Raw genomic sequence first — 10951 nt, 5'->3', positions numbered from 1 at the left:
TGAGGGCAAGCCCTCCATCACTCCAGCTTCCTCATTACACACCTTCTGAATTATACAAACCACTAGCTCCCTAATGAAGGATGCCTATCTATTTTTACTGCAACTTTTCATTACTTACTTATTACATACTATGATGACTCAAGTGGTAAACATACCTTTCACTGCCCACGATATAACCCAAGTCTTGTGTGTATCCATAATATGCTTAATAGTAGCTTCAGAGTTGCCCGGAGAAATGACTTTTTTGGGGGAGTTATGGGATATGATTTTTAGGTGATACTGTGAAGTAAATACTGTTAAGCCCCAAATTGATTTTCTTGCAATTACTACATATTACCAATGAAATCAAGTCAATGAAACCCTGGTAAACCTCTTTTTCAAAGTAATCAAATGTAAACAGCATCTTTCAAAACATTTTGCTAACAAAGACTAATAGTAAGATGTTTCCTCTTCCTTAACCCAAGATTTAGTTCGACTCCTATGAAAGAAGAATCCCACTTTATTGACCATACTTTAAAACATATAACCAAGAGTTAAGGATCAAATTCAGTTTAGTTTGAGTTCAGGAGTTTTTTCACTCCTGATTTTCTGTAATTTTCCTCCGTTTCCTCTTCTCCCTTTTATATCCTGTTCCTTAAGTACATGGTTGCTCTAGATTTTACCAACAGAGGGCACCCCCGAGTCATTGCACGTCCTAGCGTCCTGAAATGGAACTATTGTTCTTTAGAGGAAAAACTTCATTTCTTTTGAGGTGCTTTATTGCTCCTCTGTTGTAAACATTTGACAAGCCCAAGATTTATACGTCTAAGGATTCACTTTTTATTGCTGCATAAGTGTTCAGCATGCTAGAGGAAAATGTTAATTTTCACAATTAAACCGCAAGGTGGTTCTTATTTTCAGGACATTAGGTTAGTTGACACATTCGCCGGGTACATTCGGACTGTTAACAAGATCCGAAGTCAGCTTGGGAAGCAAGAGCGTGGTGAATGGTCAATTATAGAGTACCCACTTCCCCAGCTAGAATGCCGCAAGTTAAGGAGTCTTTTAAGACTCTACGAAGAAAAATCTGGAGAGGGAGCTAGAACACAAACATAAAATCGATGACTTATAAAAGTTTTATATTTTAATAGAAAAGAAAACCGTGACGTGACAGCTTGCACAACTCAAATCCATCCCGTTTCTTGCCCCTTGTATTCTTCCTTCCTTCCTTTTTATTTTCAGGAAGAAAAGAGGAAAGCAGAACAGTACAATTAGGGGACACAGGAAAGCATCCCATAGTATGAACGTGCCAAATGGGTAGAAATAAAACACATGTCAGCAACATTAATGGATTCTAAACAGACGTGGTTTCTTTTCGGGAACCTTTACATGATGTCTAAACTGTTCCCCTGTTAATATACAGAATCTCCATTTCCAGAAAGCTACCAGGACCCCCTTCTAACAGACCACCCCGAGGCAGAGGAGCCAGGAATCAGACCCGGGGCTGCGATGTGTACCACCCATTTTAGAGGAAAGGTTCCCCACTGTTCCCCAGCAAAGCCGGGGAGAAGCCCGGAGTCCTACAGCCCGGCGGCTAGCGGCTTGTGTATCGTACTTACATCATTCTTAACCCTTCCGCTCCTGGAGGGGGCCTGGCGGGATCGGGGGACCCCTGAGTTCCGGAACACGCAGCACCTGGGTGTGACAGAGGATTTCCAGGGCCGGGGGTGAGCGCTGCGCCCCCGGAAGGAGAGGGCCCGGGGCGTGCGTGGGGCTCATCACCCGCTCGTACCAGACTGGCCCCCGCGATCCCTGCGGGCTCAGCAGCGGCTCGCGCTGCTCAGAGCGGCAGGTGCAAAAAGCATTTGGGAGTCGCTTGCCAGCGCGCGGAGGTAATGCGCTTCCTGTCCATTTATCTCAGGAAACCAGCGCAGCCTTCCCTTCCAAACAGAATTAACCTCTCATTAGCCAGCCACTCATTCCCGAGAAGGCCTTAAAAGCTTTACCAGCTCGCTAATGTATTTAGGCTTTTCTTCCAGGCAAACGCAGCCGCTGCCGCGACTGCCATCAGCCCCTGGTGGCTGGGGGTGGGTGGGTGGGGGGCGTCCTCTGGCTCCCCTGGGAGCCAACCGCTTACCTTCTCCCCTCCTCCCCCTAGCTTCAAGTCAGGGAAACTCTGGCCAACCCAGATCCCCAGACTGTAATCACGGGCAGACCCGACACCGCTGAACCGACTTGCTGCGGGAAACCGCCCCAACAAGTCCCCACTGATTTCGCGAGCGCCCGTCGCATCAAAGCCTCCAGCTCTGTGAGCCTCATGGAACCAGCGAGGGTACCCGGGAAGGAACTTCGACGGCCAGCTGGGCCAGGTTCGCGGGTGCTGATTCCCCATTTGGGGCTCCAGCCCCGTTCTCAGCACTGAGCAAGGTCGGGGGTGGGGGATGGCGTGGGGTGGGGGTGGGGGGTTGTGGGGAGGCAGTGTTCGCCGGGATCCCGCGGATCCAGCCGACGCCGGGAGTGGGGAGTCCAGTGCGGTTCTAGGTCTGCACGTGGCAAGAAGGGGCCTTTGCAGAGCTGGGCTTTTCTCACCCTGGCTCCCCGCCGCCCCGAGGCGGGCAGATTTATACCACACAGGTGGACGGAGACCTAAACAAAACAGTCCCGGTCGCTGCCTGCCGCTCGCCATCCCCCCACCCCGGCCCTCTGGCCCACCGCAAACTTCAGCAAAATAAACAGCTCACCACAGGCATTCTCTTGTCCGCAGCACGACGCTTGCCAGCTGGGAAAACAAGCCGCAAGCCACGCGGCCGGGGCGCTGAGCGAGGCAGCGCGGCGCCCGCTTCTCTTTCCCCGGTGGGGGCGGCGGGAACCAGGGGGCGCCGGGGGGGCTCCGCCTCGCGGTGGGGTGGGGGCTCGCTCTCCCGGTTCCCCGACTGTGAGGGAGCGCCCGGTGAGGCGCTGCGCCCTTGCAGCCCCCGCGATCTCTCCGGCTCCCTAGGGGAGGGGGGCGGGAGGCAAAAAGCCCTTAGCTGCGTCCTCACTTTCTCCAAGCTGCTGTCTCTTCCCTTCCGTTATCAAAGACCAAATCTAGGGGGGGTCTCCACCCCACTCCTCCACGTCTCCCCCTGCCGGCGCGCACCGGATCTGTGCAGCGCGGCTGCAGAGGGGCGCGCAGCCGCGGGCCAGGACCCCCAGCCTCCAGGTCCGCTCGCCCGCGTTCCCCCTACCCCGAGAGCCGGCACAAAGAGCCTTTCGCGCGGCCAAAGCCACCCTCCTCGCCGGCTGCATTGCATTTTGCTCCCCGTCCCCCGCCCCGCCCCCCGCCTCACCAACCTATTCCCGGTTGGTGGCTGTGCCAGCTGTCGCTAGGGCAGGGCGGCAGGGAACGTGGGCACGTGGCTCCTACTCTGCGCTTTTCCGCACAGACGCGGATGCCCTGCTTTCCACCTCTCTCTCGCTGCCCACCAGCGGCGTCTAAATGCCTTCCTCCCTTTCCATACACGACCTCTGAGTGTCTTCCTAATACGTCTAAACTAGGGAGGGGGGCAGTATTGGTCCTCTGGAGTTTCGCTGAAATAAGGAATCCAGCCATTTGTCCCGTCCCTCTAAAAGGGGTTTGAGTTTATAGCTTAAGACAAGCCCAGGACAACGATTTGGGCATCACGAGGGGAGAGAGGGGCTTCCCTGGTAGCACAGTTGGTAAAGAATCTGTCTGTAATTCAGGAGAGCTGGGTTCGATCCCTGGCTGGGAAGATTCCGCTGGAGAAGGAAATGGCAACCCACTCCTGGAGAATCCCATGGACAGAGGAGCCTGGCGGGCTACAGTCCATGGGGTCGCAGAGTCGGACACGACTTAGCGACTAAACCACCACCACCAGGGGAGAGAGACATCTAAGATACAGGCGAGGAAGTGTGTTATAAAGAACAAGCCCAAGTGCACGCAACGTTCAAGGGAAGACAATCCCTTGGGTAAGAGCAGAAGGCGGGATGAGGGGCGGGGGGCTAGAGGGAAGGGACTAGCTGACTTTCCAAAGGTGAAAGTAAGCATCACTGTTATTCAGCAGTAGCTATGATTATTCTGTGCGATCAAGGCCTGAGACAAGCAGGCTGCGTCTCCTCGTTTGGACAAATAGTCCAGCGTCTTGACCTAGGCACTTCACTTCTTGCCTCCTTAGAAGTTTCTCCGACCCTCTCTAGCTTTTCTTCGCCTTCTGCTGTCCCCGCTCTGGTGCTGCTTGGCCTGTCGCTAGAGGCAGCGTAGAGCAGGGCAAAGAGGGCGGGGTGGGAATCCAGGGAGCAGGGTCCTTGAGGGACTTTCTGAAGAGAAGTCAGGCAACTGATGTCTTTGGCTCCTGGGTCACTATGGAGAAAGGGTGGGTTAGGGGCAGTGGCCGGGTTCCTTCTGGTTCTGAAATCCTATGATGAGACACACCTGCTGGCACCCTTTCTGTAGGTTCCTTTTCCTCTTTTAAAGCATTTATCCACTTGGCTTTATCTTGTCCAAGGGCCAATCAAATTGGAAAAAAATCAATAAAACCAAAAACTGGGGATGTTTCATGATAAACGTAAGATACATTGGAAAATGCTCTTTTTGCTACTGAGAATTAAAAAAATAATAATAACCCTCAGCTCCTGGTCCACAGAAACAAGGAATTTTAATGTCCTCACTTTGAAAAGCCACTCCAACAATCAGTAGAGCAGAGCTTTGATTTAAAACCTAAAGGCAAGCCTCCTGTGTTTTTCTTTTCCCTTCCACCAACACAAAGACAAGCTGCCACATAAAATAATGATGAACAAGAGTTCAAAGCAAGCTCAGGGAGCCAGCCCAGAGGACGTTTGCTAATGCAGCCGGAGTCCTTCACCACAGCCCCTGCTAAAGCTGGCCTTGGACAGCACATAAATAGTAGGCAGGAGCTGCCAGAACCCCTTTCCCTTCACCCCTTCCCATAAATATTGGTGAGTGGAACCTGTATGCTAACTTGTCAGCTATCATGTAAATGCATTAATCAAATCAATACACTAAACTTTCCCTTAGCCTCATGGGAAAGCCCAATAGCTTCCCTGGTGGCTCAGAGGGTAAAGCGTCTGCCTGCAATGTGGGAGACCAGGTTTCGATCCCTGGGTGGGGAAGATGCCCTGGAGGAGGAAATGGCAACCCACTCCAGTATTCTTGGCCTGGAGAATCCCAAGGATGGAGGAGCCTCGAACAGGCTACAGTCCCTGGGTTGCAAAGAGTCAGACATGACTGAGAGACCTCACTTTCACTTTCTTTCATAATTCTTTCCAGAATTTTTGATTCACTACTCACTTTGGAATCTTTAGCCTTATTTCTCCCTCTGGACAAACCTGACTGTTTTCTGTGAATCTTTTCTGAAACCAAGACAATAAAAGGTGAAATTTTATAATGAAGTATTAATTTTTAAACTATAAATCTCTTGCTTCTTCATTTTCAACAAAAGAATTTTAGAACTGCTTAGCTTTCATACCAATGCACACTTAAAAAATTATATATTGAAGAGAATTCTTAAGCACACTTGCATTGGGAAATAGAAGTTATTGTTTAAACAATAGTGATGGAGGAACATTTTGAGCTTGTCTAATTCTGTTCCTTTCATTTCTATCCATCACACTACTCTCATGACTGGCCCATTTCATTAGTAAAAGAACATGTCACATTTTCAGTTCAGTCCAGTCGCTCAGTCGTGTCGACTCTTTGTGACCCCATGAACCACAGCACACCAGGCCTCCCTGTCCATCACCAATTCCCAGAGTTTACCCAAACTCAAGTCCATTGAGTCGGTGATGCCATCCAGCCATCTCATCCTCTGTCATCCCCTTCTCCTCCCGCCTTCAATCTTTCCCAGCATCAGGGTCTTTTCAAATGAGTCAGAACTTCACATCAGATGGCCAAAATGTTGGAGTTTCAGTTTCAACATCAGTCCTTCCAATGAACACCCAGGACTGATCTCCTTTAAGATGGACTGGCTGGATCTCCTTGCAGTCCAACAAGGGTCTTCTCTGTTGCTGCAAATGGCAACACTGTGTTCTTGTTTATGGCTTTGAGTGGTACTTTGCTGTCTGTATATTTGTATCCTCTTTATCCATTCATCTATTGAAGGACACATGTTGTTTCTTTATCTTAGCTATTGCAAATAATGCTGCTATGCACTTGGGGTATATATATATATTTAAATTTGTGTGTGTGTGTGTTTTTCTGGGCATATATTCAGCAATGGAATTACTGGGTCAGATGGTAGTTCTGCTTTTAGTTTTTTGAGAAACCTCCATCAGTGGCTGCATCAGTTTACATTCCTACCAACAGTGTACACAGATTTTCTTGTCTCTATACCCTTGTCAATATTCATTATTTGTGTTCTTTTTGATGACAGCCTTTCTGACTGGTGTGAAATGTTATCTCATTGTGGTTTTGATTAGCATTTCTCTAATGATTAATGATGTTGAACAACACATTTTCATGTATTTATTGGCCATCTGTGTTTCCTCTGTCAAAAATATGTTTGGTTATTCTGCCTATTTTAATTTAATTTTTAAATGTTGAGTTGTATGAGCTGTTTATATATTTTGGATATTACCCCCATCAGTCATATCACTGGTAAATATTTCCCCCCAAGCAGTAGGTTTGCTTTTTGTTTTGTTGACAAATTTCCTTTCTGTGCAAAAGTTTTTAGGCTTAATTAGATAGCACGTATTTTCTTGTTCCTCTTTAGTCTCTAAGTCATGTCTGACTCTTTGTGACCCCATGAACTCTAGCTTGACACTCCTCTGTCCATGGGATTTCCCAAGCAAGAATACTGGAGTGGGTTGCCATTTCCTGGACCCACTTGTTTATTGTCGTTAAATCTTAAGAGGCAACATATACATCCTCCAAATATTCACTTTCTTTTACATTTGCTCTGTAAAAGGTAAAGCTCAAGAAATTGTAAAAGAACCTTTATAGAGAGGTAAAAAATTGTGAAGTTACTCTTCTGTAAACCAATTTAGACCTACCATGGTAACTCATAACTTCTTACAGAGGTGTAATCTCTTTTCCCACACTCACCTGTATACACAGTGGTAGGAACATTATAAAAATATGACACCATGAAACATATGAAAATCCTTAAAATACCATGAAACCTAAGACATTTGAGAAATTGGATAACCTCACTTCTAATAGCCAACATTACCAATGAGAGTTTAAATAATAATAAAAAAGTGTGCTCTCATATAAAAATGATATATGTTTATACCTACAGATAGGAGAGAAAATTCCAAGGAGATATATTTTAATCCAACTTAATAAATTGAAAAAAAACAATGGGGCCAAAGGAATCAATGTTCAGATAATCACAAACGCAAAAAAACAGTATTTTCTTTTTTTCCCTCATATTTCATCATGTCATCATTTCAAGTTGTCTAACCACACAAAGTGGAGAAGGCAATGGCACCCTACTCCAGTACTCTTGTCTGGAAAATCCCATGGACGGTAGGCTGCAGTCCATGGGGTCGCTAGAGTCAGACATGACTAAGTGACTTCACTTCACTTTTCACTTTCATGCATTGGAGAAGGAAATGGCAACCCACTCCAGTGTTCTTGCCTGGAGTATCCCAGGGACAGTGGAGCCTGGTGGGCTGCCGTCTCTGGGGTCTCAGAGAGTTGGACACGACTGAAGCGACTTAGCGGCAGCAGCAACCACACAAAGAGACTCAGGCCGCGTTACTCCGTGCCAGAAGAAAGGTGAGATTCAAGCCTGAGAATGAACCTATGGACGGATGAAAACAGTGCATGTTCATCACAAGTTTGAATGAGATAAATCTGCCTGAATTCAAGAGTGGGGCTCATTTCAAACGAAGAGCGGGAGACGATTCTCAGAGGTCAGGCTCTTGCTGCTGAGTTGTTAATGTGCTCTTCAGCTGTCCCAGCTGGGGCTGTCCATCAACCAAGAATGTGAGGAATGCATGGCTGGCACAGGGATCTCTGTGAAATAGATGACGTTTCCCTTGCCCCTGCCCCCTGGAGGGGGTGCCACAAGGGAGATGGGGGGTACACAGCCCTAGGCCCCCTGAAGCATACAGCATCCAGGACACTTGGTCTTTGCTAAAGAAAGGATCATGCGCAGATGTAATTCCTTTCTTTTAATCCTTCCATTAAGCAAATACTTTTTGAGCACACATCAATGAGCCTGGCAAGCTTCAAAATTTGTGGATGTTGCTGAAAATAATTCAGACAGGGCTCTGAATGTACATTCTCATGGTGGGAACACAAACAAGTACAAGCCAATAAACAAAATAATTTTAATAATGCTATCGAGTTTAACGAATAGGCTTTTGTTAGTAATGAGGGTGAGAAGGAGTCACCATTACCAGAAAGGGCTTTCTGAGATATCATGGAAAGGCCTGGAATAATGTGGAAGGGAAAGGGTTCCAGGCAGAGGTCAGTGTCTCGAGGTATGAAGAATCCCGTAGTGTTCAAGGAAGAGAAAAAAATCTATGTCAAAAAATTACCTTACATGGGAGAATTTTAAGCAATCTAAGGTAAAGTTCTTTAATTCTCAGTTGGAATTTGAATGAGGGAGATGTCCTGGTTGTTCCCAAGCCTTAGGAAGGTAAGAAACAGAAGGAACATTTATTTAATTATTATTAGGAACGACACCCTGTGTCTGACTCGGAGGTGGGGGTGGGTGAGCTCTAACTGCCTCGTAACCTCTCTCTAAGCAGAGATTATTGTTTTCCTTTCATAGATGAGAACATTTAGATCGAAAGATTGAAAAACCTGTCCAAAGGTATGTGGCACGTAGTTGGTACAGGATTTGAACCAAGTCTTTCTGATTCTAAAGTCCAATTTTGTTTCCGTTAGACCTTACTGCTCTGTGTTATTTAGGGGCAATCCTGGGGTTAGAGTGCACAGGATTAAATTTTTGTGTCACCGACATATAAAATGAGTGTAATTAATAGGAGAATTAAAAAGTGAGCTTTTGGGAAAAAGCATTAAGAATTATTTTTAGAAATTTAAAATTAAACCTGTAGTCCTCATCTAGCCCACTCAAGAATCTCTCCTCAACTGTGCAAAGACCTGAAGATTTTCTCCACTCACATCTGTCACTCTGTACAGCTCTCGTCAAGACTTGAGTGAACAGTCTTCACTTGATAAAATGTCCAGTAAGTAGCCTATGGCTTGATCATGGGACTACGTGGTCAGATGCACACTCCTGCGGTGGGATGCCTGTATGTTTTCAGTGAATTCACAAACAGAATGATCTTATGCACATAATTGTGCCCATTTCACAACATAGCTTGTGCCGTTTTCTTAGTCAGGGCTGTGTGACTATGGCAATGCTTGTGTGGTGTCCGTGGTCGTTTCCTACCACATTTAGAGCCTGGAAGGAGCACTAGAGGTAATTTTGTGGAAAAAATCTGATTGAATCACAATGGAAAATAATCTGAGTTATTGGTGCACATCTTCATTACTGTGCTCATTATTACTTTTAAAAGAATTAGTACTGTTTTATCCCTACTTCATTCATTCAGTCAGTTAGCTATTCGGCCCATCTGTCTTTCCGCAAACACTTACTGAACTACCTACTATGTGCCATTATTGGTATGCATGCTCAGTCACTCAGTCATGTCCGACTCTTTGCAACCCCATGGACTTTGGCCCACCAGGCTCCTCTGTCCATTGAATTTTCCAGGCAAGAATACTGGACTGGGTTACCGTTTACTACTCCAGGGGATCTGCCTGACCCAAGGACTGAACCTGCTTCTCCTGCTTGGCAGGTGGATTCTTTACCACTGAGCTACCTGGGAAGCCCTTTTCTAGGAACTAGGGATAGACAATGAAAGGGAATAAAAAGACTTAGGAACTGAGACATATATTAATGCATGAATCATAAAAGTCCTCCCTGCTAGCGGGAAAGAGAAATAAACATAAACTTGCAGACAGTGTAGAGTATACTGAAAGGAGTAACATGCTCTGGGAAAAACAGAACATGACAGTGAGATGTGGAATGTTGATTTGTAGGTAACGTTCTTTAAAAGGGTGGTGAAGGTGGGCTTAACTGAGAAGTGACATCTGAGCAAAGACTTGGAGGATTTGATTGAGTGACCCAGGCAGCTATCTGAAGCAATGGAGTTCAAGGCAATAGCCAGTGCAATGATTCTGAGGTGGGAACGTGCCCGGCATTTTTGAGAAAGAGAAAAGAGGCCAGTTTGCTCAGAACAGAGTGAGAAAGGGAGACTTATGAGTTCAGATGTGTTATGGGGCCCCAGATCTTTAAGGCTTTTGTAAGGAGTCTGGAGTCTAACTGAATTTGGGAACCTGAGGAGAAATTTGAGCAGAGGAATGAGGAGTGATTTGATTTAAATTTTAGGAATTCATTCATGTTGTTTGGTTGAGAATTCACGATGGCCAGGCCAGGGTGGGAGCTGAGAGTCCAGTGGGATGATTATTTCAATAAACTGTGTAAGAGATGATAGTGGCTCGGCCCAGTAGTGGTAGCAAAGGAATTGTTTAGAAGTGTTTTGATTCTGGATATATTTCGATGTTTGAATCACGAGAATTTCTTTCAAATGGAGGTGTTAGAAAGACAGGAGTCAAGGAATGCTGTCAGGATTTTGGCCTGAGGCACCGTCAAGATGTACTGCTATCAGCTGAGCTGAGTTGGAACAGGTTTTGGGTATGAAAAACAAAATGCACCAGTTAAGGAAATGATTTTATTCAGTCCGTTGCAATAAGGAGAAAAGTTCTTTAATGGGGGCCATCTCAAAGGAAAGGAAAGGACCTTGAGAGAGAGGCAGATACGAAATGGAATCATCAGGTCGTCTCATGGCAGTCACGAGGAAGGACGGGGTGGGCTCTTTCCCATCTGAGTCCTTTGAGGAAGAGTGGAAGTGAGTTATCTTCAAAAATATTTGAGGGAAGGGTGGTGATTTTTGGTTAGCCAGTTCTTCAGACACAAAAGAGTGGGAGCAGAGG

Source organism: Budorcas taxicolor, chromosome 7 (genome assembly GCF_023091745.1).
Source record: "Budorcas taxicolor isolate Tak-1 chromosome 7, Takin1.1, whole genome shotgun sequence".
Lineage (NCBI taxonomy): Eukaryota > Metazoa > Chordata > Mammalia > Artiodactyla > Bovidae > Budorcas > Budorcas taxicolor.
This window is presented reverse-complemented; position numbering follows the sequence as displayed.